At 39.1% G+C, this 11,995-nt stretch overlaps 1 long non-coding RNA gene across 1 annotated transcript; it reads left to right on the top strand.

Annotated features, from left to right (window-relative positions):
* Nucleotides 1-781: 781 nt before the first annotated feature.
* Nucleotides 782-11,212, top strand: LOC148657183 (uncharacterized). The gene is made up of 3 exons (XR_015941093.1): nt 782-962; nt 7,010-7,141; nt 10,873-11,212. It is a non-coding gene; the product is annotated as an uncharacterized LOC148657183 (long non-coding RNA).
* The last annotated feature ends 783 nt before the right edge of the window (nt 11,213-11,995 follow it).

An 11,995-nucleotide genomic window follows, 5' to 3' on the forward strand; every position in this document is an offset into this window, starting at 1 on the left:
ATAAAACCTTAATTCAATTTACGGGTCAAAGATGTTGTTAAAATTGTTTTTATAGTGTCAAAAAGAAGACAATGAAAAAATTAGTCAAGAATATATATATTTTTTTCAACAAAGACATTGTAATGTCTGTAGTTTCTAAAGTAGTCTGGTTTGCAGCAATACATGTCATGACCCATAGAGGGCATCATGACACTATCACAAAACTGTCAGCAGTCTGTGGCAAGCATAATCTCTCTAAATTGAAAACAGGTACTATTTAACTCTACAAGTACCACACTTCTCAGTTGGTTTAATAAATAGAAACTCGTTCTCTGTGGCAGTTTGAACCTTGCCAGCCAATTTATATCAGATGTCATTGTGAGGTCTCATTAATTTCAACTGCAAGCCTTGGAGGGCAAATTAATAGGATAGGTTGCAAGGCAGGGGCTGGCCCTCTTCATTCAAACTAAGATTAAATTTCATGTTTTATCTACTGTTACTATGTGCTTGCAGAGCAATAACACTGATCTCTACATTATTGAATTGTATTAGTTACTGTGCGCAGAACCTGCACAGCAATGATGTAATGATAGCTGTAACAATAATAATAAACACAATTGGCTCTTAAGTTTACATTTCAGCTCTGTGAGAAAATGGAGAGTGGTTGGGTGGGACTTGGGAAAGTAATTTCGCCATGCAGCTCTGCTGGCAGAAGGCCTGCTTGGTAAGCAGTGGCCTTGACTACACGACCTGTGAAGTCATAATCCAGATGCACACTAAAATACTGGTGCATAATGCACTGCATAACTACAGGCTTGTATAAGAGCATAGGAATCTCCATTTCATATTAATTTTCAGATATAGGTCCTGGGACATAAGTTGGCTATGCCTTTCCCAGGATGGCGAAGAGTAAAATAAACTTAAAGTGAGGCGATTTAGTAACTTCTAATTTTCTTTTATTTTTGGGGGGATTCACATGTAAGGTAGGTGATGTAAAGATATCTGCTTATCGGCTTTTACATCTGGCTTATATACAGTATGTTGTTCTTACCTGTCTGATAAGTAGTAAATGATGTAAAAAACATTTTTACTAGGATTGCTTCAGTAACCAAAAAGGCCTGTTAGGATTCCTGCATTCTGTATACTTGGCAATCGGGGCTCTGACAACCAGCTCTTCATTGGCAGAACTGTCAGAAGATGATCTAACACCTAGGATAGCTCAATGGATCTTCTATGCAGATAAAGCTGCAGAGAAATGACACCTCAAATTAGCGTGATCTTCGTGATACTGGATGGAAATAGCATTATGTGAAGATATGTGTGGCTGCCGTTGTCCAATGGTTTCTCCACAATGAAAGATGTTGCACACAGTTGTCTTCTATTTCCAAGACTATTTGTTGGTGTGAGCATCAAGACAGTGATGTCTGGGAATTTATTATCTGCAATGGAGGTGGCTGTTGCAAAATGGTCGCTAAGCACTTGGGTTGAAAAAATTGAGCATTTTGCAACAGTGAGTGATATTCAATAGCTCACTGCATCACTACTGACTGGATAGTTGTGTCCAAAATGATATATCATTCTACAGTCAAAAAAAGGGATAATTAAGACCATTGTGGTCTATCCAAGCAGTCTGTGGTTAGGACACAGAACAGAATTTGTGACTCAAGCAATGACATAGAAATTCTTGCTCTGATTGAAAACTGATCACTTGGAAGAGGTGGTGAGGCCAACTCAAGGTAAACTTATAGGTGGCTAGAATTTATTATAGCCAGAGAAAGAACATTAAATTTATGTAATTGGTTTGCCAAAAGTCAAATTCTTACCAGCCTTCATGAGGTCCTTTTTGGAATCTATAAGCACCTTATGATTATTTTTCTGAAATTACCAGGAAACCAATATATCTGCATAATTCCTGTATACGTCCCTACTCTAGAGTCAGAGAACTAAACCAGGGTAGATTTCAAAGGCAAGTTTGTCCAAATTCTTTGTGGAATCTCAAAGGAAGAGAGACTTATTCTACTTGGAAAGTTGGAAGACAAGCTAGTCTCTAGGAAGGAAGCCTTGGCAAAGAAAGAGTTTGAAATGTAAACTACAGTAGCAGTCTTCTCCTTGCCAAATGCATTGTAGAGTATAGACTTGTCATCATCAATACGCTTTTTACCAGAAAAGCAGACACAAAGCATCCTGGCAAAATCCATGTTTCAAACAGGTGCCCATTTCACAAAGTCATATTCTGTTTCTAGAATCACAAAGATGGGCTCATCACCAGAGACACAAACATGTGACTGCAGGATTGATCACCATTTTATCTATCAAACCAGCATTCAAACATCATCTGCAGATAATATCCTTCAGAGATTCAAAAGAAAACTTTTGGTAAAAAGAACAGGTGGTGAACAGACAAGACAGAGAAAATTCAACATTTTTAAACTTGAGTGATATCTGTAGTTTCTTCACTGCCACAAGGACTGATTGGATGATCTGATTCTTTAGGACCAATCCATTTGATAATTAAAGAATAGGGAGAGCTGATAAGGAAAGGAAGGCAGTAAACACTTCATAATCTGCTGTCAACGATAGTACTGTATGTTCAGTTTTTTAAGCAGATTTTTAAGCAGATGCTCGAAGGAATTTATAACTCTGATATTGTTTTTAGTGTTGAATTGAGAGGGCCTGATTTCAATATTCAGTACATTTAAGAGTCGCCGAAAAGTTGTAGCTGCAAAGGTTGAGATAGGATGGAGGAGAAAAAATTAATACAATAGGGAAAAGGCTTATGTACTGTATTGTGGTAATAGTTATTTTAATTTAGGAAATGATAACAGGAATTATTATGTGTTAGAACAGCTGAGTTGAGAGTGAACATGGCTCCTGTCATCTCTCCCTTACTTTCATAGTAAAATCCATTTAAACAGAGGATGTTTGGTGGAAGTACAGTATATTTGAAAGAATGGGAGGCACGTTTTTACACAAGGGGTTGTCAGGTTCTTGTGGAAGCTACCCAGATATGTTATTAACAGCTAATACTTCAGCATCCTTCAGTTGAAGAAACAGATGGATTATATCCACAGATCAATATACTATCCAATGCAAACTATGCTAATAAAGTCCATCAGCAAAGCAAACCAAGAGGCAAGGTTGCGCTGATAACGACTATCAACAGCCTCTGACAAAGCATAGTAGTTGCCATCTTAACAGCCATGAATTGGGAGTGGCATTTGGCAAGGCAAGATTGCCTCATTGCATCATTGCATGAGACTTCAACCTGCACTAAAAAAAGCACTATGTTAAAGGGACAGAAGAGTCAGGTTTTTTGAGTGGGTGGGATGAAGAGGTCACTGAATGGACTATGGAAACAAGAAAAGAACCCGTGGGTCTGGCCATACCAGAAAGTCAGCAGGGCATGGATCTAGCACTGGCACTAGTATTGGTGGTGCATCTACTGACAGTTCAGTTCCTAACTGATTTTCAATCTGCAATAAAACACAAGCCAAAAGACAATGGGAATGAGAAGGGAGAAAAGGAATGAAGAAGAGATAAATTCTTAATCATCCTTTTATTCGAATACACTAAAGTGAACAAGGAAATAGGAGCCAATTTTTAAATTCTTGTAGTTGCAACAGAAAATGCCAGGGAAGAAAAGAGTCATGCTAAAAAACATGTTGTAAAAAGTAGCTCTAAAAACAGCATTGACTTTTAATAATTTGTCCAGCATCCCTTCCATGGATTAAAGCGGTGTCCTTCTGGTGAAAACCAGCTTCCAGTTGGACACTTAAAAAATAACAGATATTAACTATCTGCTCCTCCTCTAAATTTCATCAGAAGAGTGAGATGAGTCATGGTATCTTTCTTCTGACTGGCTTACTGACACCTATTTATTGGTATAAATACTCAGTCCTCCTCCCCTTGAGGCAAATATATCCCAATAGGTTTTAACTTCTCTTTGTTTTTGGTAATCTTATATCTCTAGAATGAGACCTATCCTTCACCCTTTGTTACAACACTAAAATTAATGTGATACTTTAAAATATTTCTCAAACTGATAATGCTCATGAATGTATTACAAAGTTCAATCAAGGGTTTTTGCATCAGTCCCAAAGCAATAACATGAATCACTGAATCACCATATTGTAAAATCTTTAGCACTGTTAATATGACAGTTGCTTTATGGTTTGAATACAGAAACATCTGTCTGTTGTGTTTGCACAATGTCTCTGCCTCTTTATGCCATCACCATGATTACCATGTCTGAGATTCAGTTAAAAGGAAGTCCATGAGGTACTGATCACCTCTCGAACATGGAGGGGTCTAAGTTGACTGGACCATGTGATGTACTGTATGATATATATTTTGTCATCAAGTTGTTAACAAATACATTTACCTACCTAGAACAAATTTAATCTACTTCTGGTCCATTTAAAATTGGTTGGAATTAAAAAATATATAATTCTATTAAAATTCAGTTTAATTGTGTGCAAACAGGATGCGGATAGTATTTGCTTATGTTATTGTTTGATGAAACAAGCTTTTGAATGAAATTAAGAGAGATGTATAAGATGTATTAGGTGTGCACCATGTGGGTTGATATTGAAAGCGGCCCATTTTTGGAGTGGCTGAACATGCTAGTTTGTGTGCTTTTACGTTTTTATTGATACAGTATATCTTTTACGCATGATATGAAAAACACAAGACATGAAAATATTATTTGCTTTGTAGTTCTGTAGCAGTGCTTCACTCATATAGATTTTTATGGTCTTTCTCACACTAGGTACAGTAACTTCAGTCTGGGAGAACGTGTTCATCATACAAATTGAAATCGTGTGTGCTACACTGAGGAAACCTGACTGTCAATGGATTTTATTTATGTATTTTTAAGGTTTTTGGACTAGCTCTTTGAATAATGGTTAAATTTAAAATAAACATTTATGAAAAGAAAACAGTCTCATACATCAGTCAACTGCATTTTTTGCAACCTTAAGGGGTTTGTCCAAAGTTGTTTTTTAGGCTGGTCTGAAGGACTAAAAATTATTTATATTTTCTATTAAAGTTGCATGCCTTGAGAACTGACAGAACTGTTTACATTAAGTTAAAATCTAGGCTTCAGTTCTATATTGTAAAATAAAGTAAATAAAAATAAAATACCAAAAATAAATAAGATAAAATAAAAGATATAAATAAATTACTTATGCATCTGAAAATGGTGTCTAACGATGAAACGCAGTTCCATGAACAGATAAGAATATGTTTCAGCATTTATGCTGATTCATGGAAGCAAGCTTAAAATTAGAGTGTGTGAAAGTACAACGAAAATAATAATTTATAGACTGTCCTTTTCAACCTAAAGGACTGTCAACACCCCCCCCCACAAAAAAAAATAAAAAAATAAAATAAAACTGAACTCTACAAAGCGTACAATACTAAAAATAGTTGTCCTGTCAAGGTCACCACAAGAACAACACAGAAAACCATCCAAGAAGACATAAAGAATCCCAGAGTAACATCTTCAGTTTCTCTCTCATTGTGGACAATGTCAATCTTCACGCATAAATCAGCAGGGAAATCCTGAATGGGATGGGTGGGAACATCGCTGCCCATTGCTGCCCATGTCAGGTTCACCAAACAGCACTTGGATGATCCACAACACTAGTGGAAGAATACTCTCATGACAGACAAATCCAAAGCTGAGTTATCTGACAAAATGAGAAACTGAAGAAGTCTGTAAAGATGAATGGTCTATAATTCATAAAAAAACTGATAAAATATACTAATAAACAGCTACAGGAAATGTCTAGTTAAAGTCATTGCAGCTAGGAGGTGTGACCTGTTACTGAATCTAATAGATAGAGATAGATAGATACTTTATTGATCCCGTGAGGGAAATTGCAGTGCAACAGCAGCTTAACACACACAACACAGCCACAGTGTAACGAATTATATACTAATAGTACAATACATACAATACAATACAAGAGTTACTCACAGTCCGGACACACAAGAGGAAACTAGAACAGAACAATACACAGAAAATCGTATCACACGTATGAATATAAATATAGATGTAACCATAGATATAAATATAAATATAAATGTATTGCACAGGTCCCTGGCATATATTGCACAAAAGTGGTTGTAAACGGGAAAAAGAAAAAGAAAAAGAAAGAGAACAGATGTAGCAGTATATGTGTATATGCGTTTAGTCCAGAAACAGGCTGACTTCACATACTTATTCACACAATATTATTTACTGTTATATCTTGTCCTGTTAAATAGTCCAAAAACAGGTTATTTTCATTTTTTATTAAGACTTTCATGTTTGTATTATTAATAAAGCAGCCGGCCCCGGTGGAATATGCGACAGAACACTAAAATATTGAGGAATTGAGTGAAGTGTTTCGACACCTATTCCAGCTCTCTTTAGACACTCGCATTGTTCCGGCTGTTTGGAAGCACTTTACAGTTGTACCTGTTCTTGAGATGCATGGACCTAAAGCTCTCAATGATCTGAGGCCAATAGCTCTGACTCCATTAGGGATGAAGACTCTTGAAAAAATAGACAAGTCACACACTGTGGCAACAATAGATTCAGCTCTTGACCTCTTCAGTTTGCCTACTGTCCTGGACAGGGAGTTGACAATGCTTAAATGTTTCTACAAAATGTTTTAGTGTGGAAAAATGATTAAGCTATACTTTGTTGATTTTCACCAGCCTTTTACACAATGCAGCAACACATTTTGGGTGAAAAACTAATCATACTTTTCAAATTAGATCATCACCTTATCATGTGGATCATTAGTTTACTGGCTAATAGAAAACAAAATGTACTTCTTAATGGTTTGGCGTCTGACTTATTTGTGCTTCTCCTGGTTTACCACGTGGATGTGTTCTTTGTTCCCTTTTCATCTTGTATACTGATTACTGTTAGATCAACTATGAAAATGAAGTTTGCTGATGACAGGGTTTACAGTCCTTTAGGTTGAAAAAGACAACGAGTCTCTAACTGATCATTTTCTTTGTTCTTCTCCTCTCAGAGCCTGGACAAACACATGGACCCATTTGGGAAAAATATGTCAACCGGTGTGATACTTCTTGCCTTGAGACAAATGTGTCAAAAACAAAAGCAATGATTGTTGACAAAGCAATATGATTTCCACAACAATCCATGGTGAGTCTGTTGGTATAGTACACATTTACTGTACAAATATCTGGGCACTGTTTTTGACAATAAACTTACAGTAAGTTCTCCACCTAGAACACTGATGTCAATGTGAAGAAATCCCAGCAGTGCTTATACAGTATGGCCTGAGAAAACCGAGTTCCTTTGGGATTAAGATCGCTTAATTGGCTATGTACTGTACATTACAAATTGGTGTATTAGGAATTGATCTTTTTTCACATACCCCAACAGACACAGTGAGAAGCTTGGGGTCAGAGTGCAGGGTCGGCCATTTATATGGCTCCCCTGGAGCAGCTGGGGTTAAGGGCCTTGCTCAGGGGCCCAGTGGAGTAGGTTTCCCCTTCTTTGTTCTTCTTCTCTTCAACAATTTAATAGTTCTATTGAAAGTATTTCAACATTTTCATTAATCTATTGGTTGACTTCACTCACTTCAAAAATACTTCAAAATGTTGCATATCTGCTATACAATTATTGCTGAGCCTTTGAGACCTCAGGCACAGCTGTATGCCAAGCAGATCTCGAAGAAGGCCTATGCCATCATTGAAGACCCATCTCACATCCTTCATCAGTCTTCCGTATGTTTGTCTTCAGAAAGATGTTTTCACTGTCCACAGTCCAAGACAAAAAAAAAGTAAAATGTAAAAACTTTTAACACTATTACTTCTATTGGATAGGGCCCCCTCTACAAATGTGCATGTACTTTAATACTTTCTTAAACATTACACACTGTTACAGTACTTTCAATCATTTTTATTGTCAGTTTGCTGTTTTTATGTATATATTTTTTCTTAAACTAAGAAGACAACATGCTTTCTTTGTCATTTTTTTATGTGATATGTGTTGTTCAAGTTCAAGTTTATTGTCATTACACTCATATACATGGTATATGGTATAACGAAATGCTATTTAGCTAGCTCTCGGATATAAGTAGTACAAAGAGAAAAAAAACACAACAACAACAACAACAACAATACAATTGTGTAGCAAAAGAAAGACAGAGACAACAGGCAGTATGCAAAAAAACAACAACAGACGATGTGCAAAAAAAAAAACAACAACAACAGGCAATGTGCAAAAAACAACAACAGGCAATGTGCAAAACAACAAAAAGGTAACAGGTTATGTGCAAAAATATGCATCAACAGAATAAAATAAAGGGATAGAAATTATGGGGAGTGAACTTTTGACATGTATGGTAGAGGTAGATTTTCAATGTGTGTTTGGGTTTTTGGTAAGAAAGAAAGGAAGAAGGCACTGTGAGGTTCAGATCATAGGTGAGAGGTGAGGTGAGAGTGAGAGTGAGAGAGGCTGGGAATTTAACAGTTTGATAGTGCGAAGGTAAAAACTGTCTCTGAGTCTGGTAGTCCGGGCCCGAATGCTCCGGTACCGTTTTCCAGATGGTAGCAGATCATAAAGTCTGTAGCTGGGGTGTGTGGGGTCTTTGATTATGCTTAGAGGTTTCCTCAAGCACCGTCTGTCATAAATGTCCTGGATAGATGGGAGGGTAACCCCAGTGATGGACTGGGCAGTTTTCACCACCCGCTGTAGGGCTTTGCGGTCAGCAGCACTGCAGTTGCCATACCACACTGTGATGCAGCCTGTCAGTGTGCTTTCTGTAGTGCATCTGTAAAAGGTAGTGAGGATCTGGGGACATATCTTGGCTTTCTTCAACCGTCTTAGGAAGTACAGGCGCTGTTGAGCTTTCTTGATCAGACAGGTGGTGTTGAGAGACCATGTGAGGTCCTTGGTGATATGGACACCAAGGAATTTAAAGTTACTGACCCTTTCCACTTCAGTCCCATTGATGTGGATAGGGGCATGTCCGGTTTGCAGTTTCCTGAAATCAACGATCAGCTCCTTGGTTTTGCTGACGTTGAGGGTGAGTTTGTTGTCATCACACCATGTTGTAAGGAGATTGACCTCCTCCCTGTAGGCCCTCTCATCATTGTCTGTGATCATATCTACAACTGTGGTGTCATCGGCAAACTTGATGATGGAGTTGGTGTTGTGTTTGGCCTTACAGTCGTGGGTATAGAGGGAGTAGAGCAATGGACTAAGCACACACCCCTGGGGGACCCCAGTGTTCAGAGTTACTGTGGCGGAGGTGTGGTTTCCAATCCTGACAGCCTGAGGTCTGCCTGTCAGAAAGTCCCGAATCCAGTTGCAGAGGGTGGTGTTGAGACCCAGTGCACAGAGTTTCTGACTAGTTTCTCTGGGTTTCTCTTCAGCTGAGCTGAAGTCGATGAATAGTAGTCTTGTGTATGTGTTCTTTTTGTCCAGATGGGATAGGGCCGTGTGTGTGGCAATGGAGATTGCGTCATCTGTGGATCTGTTGGACCGGTAGTTAAACTGGTATGGGTCCACTGTGTTTGGGATGGTGTCCTTAATGTGCTTCATGACCAGCCTCTTGAAGCACTTCATGATGACAGGTGTTAGTGCCACTGGTCGGTAGTCATTAAGACATGTCACTGTGGTTTTCTTTGGTATTGGGATGATGGTGGCTGTCTTGAAGCAGGTGGGGACTACGGCTTGGGCCAGAGACATGTTGAAAATGTCTGTGAATACACCCGCCAGTTGATTGGCGCAGGCTCTGAGGACGTGACTGGGTATGCCGTCGGGTCCTGCAGCCTTGCGTGTGTTCACTTTTAGCAGAGATCTCCTCACCTCATCTGCAAACAGTGAGAGCAGCTGGTCAGCTGCAGAGGGTGCAGTTCTGATGACTGGTTCTGTGTTGTTGGCTTCAAACCGAGCATAGAAGGTGTTGAGCTTGTTAGGCAGGGAGGCATCATGGGCAGGTGCACAGATGTTCTTCCTCTTGTAGTCTGTGAGGGCCTGTATACCTTGCCACATGCGCCTTGGGTCATTAGTGGTGAAGTGTTCCTCTAATTCCTGTTTGAGCGTGTTTTTTGCATGTTTAATACCATTGTTAAGATTGATCCTGGCTGACCTTAGTTCTGATTTATTGCCCGATTTGAATGCTGCATCCCTTGCTTTGATTAGGGTGCGAACCTCACTGTTCATCCATGGTTTCTGGTTAGGAAAGGTTCTTATTTCTTTTGTGAGAGTGACATCATCAGCGCATTTCCTGATGTAGCTAGTGACTGACGATGCATATTCCTGTATGTCGGTGTATGATCCCTGTGTGGCTGCCTCTTTAAACACATCCCAGTTAGTGCATTCAAAACAGTCCTGCAGGACCGATTCAGCTCCTTCAGGCCACACTTTCACTGTCCAGAGCGCTGGTTTCACGTGCCTGTGCAGCTGTCTGTATGCCGGGAGGAGAAACAGAGTGATGTGGTCTGGGTTTCCACAGTGGGGGAGGGGTACTGCCTTGTAAGCGTTCTGAATCTTGGTGTAAACATGGTCCAGAGTGTTTTCTCCTCTCGTTGGGAAGGAGACATGCTGATGGTATTTTGGGAGAACGGATTTGAGATTTGTTTGATTGAAGTCACCCGCGATGATAAAGGTTGCGTCGGGATGTGCAGATTGTACTGTATGTTGTACTGCTTGCTGTTGCTTAAATTGCCCCTCTGGGAATGAATAAAGTATTTTGAATTGAACTGAATAATTATGTTTTAGGTGTACAATTTACAAGAATACAGACCAACCAAGGTGGTTCACAAACGTTTGCTCCACACTGTAATACAGGATAAGTCAAAATGTTGTCAACAAGAATAAATGTCAATTATTTTACTTAAGTTTTGTTTTCTCCTCCACAGGTGGAGCTGCAGTTGCACAGTATCTACAATGGCATCACCTGTAGAGAAATCATTTTTCTGTTATCATGAAACAAAATGAAACGTTCCATGCAGCGATCGTTCCAAATTAAGTTGCACAAACATCCAACAACACGAGACTCCATCCTTAAGTTTGTGGAGCGTGGATGCATCTGCAAGGGCAAAAGCACAGGTCGTCCAGGCACAGACAACGCGACTATGGAACGTGTCCGAAACTTTGATATTTATGCTTTCGTTGGAAACCTTTTTTTTCACAGTAACCCATGTAATCAATTTGTAATAAACTGTCAAAGTTGACGACAACATTTTGACTAACCCTGTATACTGTATGCATTGTTTTCATCATGTGAATGATATTCTTTTCTCTTGAAAAGAAAATAGGGTAAAACTTGATGTCTAAATATTTTTGTTCAAAGTAGATATCAGTGAGGCAGCGCGGTGTGACTGCGCTTAGCATTATTGTTCGCAGTGCTGGAGTCCTGGGTTAAATTCCCAAGGTGCGATCTACTCTATGTGGAGTTTCTGTGTGAGACAGAGGTCTTTATTTACCATATGTAATTGTACATTGGAATTCTTATTTGTGCTGTTCTCTCGGGACTTGCAAAACACAATAGACAACACCACACAATGTGCTCAGCATAGTATTGTTGTGGTGTATAATAATGACAGTCACAGGCGACCATGAAGCACAACATAGTACGACAACATACAGTACAACTAGTAGTACAGAACAATAAACACATACTGTAGAACAATAAATATGTGGTAGCCAAGTAAAAAGTGCAGAGATCAGAGGTGCATTGAATTCTGAGGCATTGTGCAGTTAACTGTTAATGATGCGTACCACTGGAGGGTAGAAGCTATTGTCGCGCATAATGGTCCATGCTTTAATTTGGTAGTACCACTTGCCAGAGTGTAGAGGGGAGAACAGTTTGTGACCAGTATGGTTGGGATCCATCTGGTGTGGATCTCATCGATTGATGATACAGTAAGTCACATCCTATAATCCTCTGTGCTGTTTTTAGAGCGTCTTTGTCTTGCATGACAATACTGCCACACCATACAGTGATACCACTATTTAGAACACTTTCTATGGTGCTATAGT

The sequence above is a fragment of the Lepisosteus platostomus genome, chromosome 8 (assembly GCF_059453375.1).
Source record: "Lepisosteus platostomus isolate fLepPlt1 chromosome 8, fLepPlt1.hap1, whole genome shotgun sequence".
Classification (NCBI taxonomy): Eukaryota; Metazoa; Chordata; class Actinopteri; order Semionotiformes; family Lepisosteidae; genus Lepisosteus; species Lepisosteus platostomus.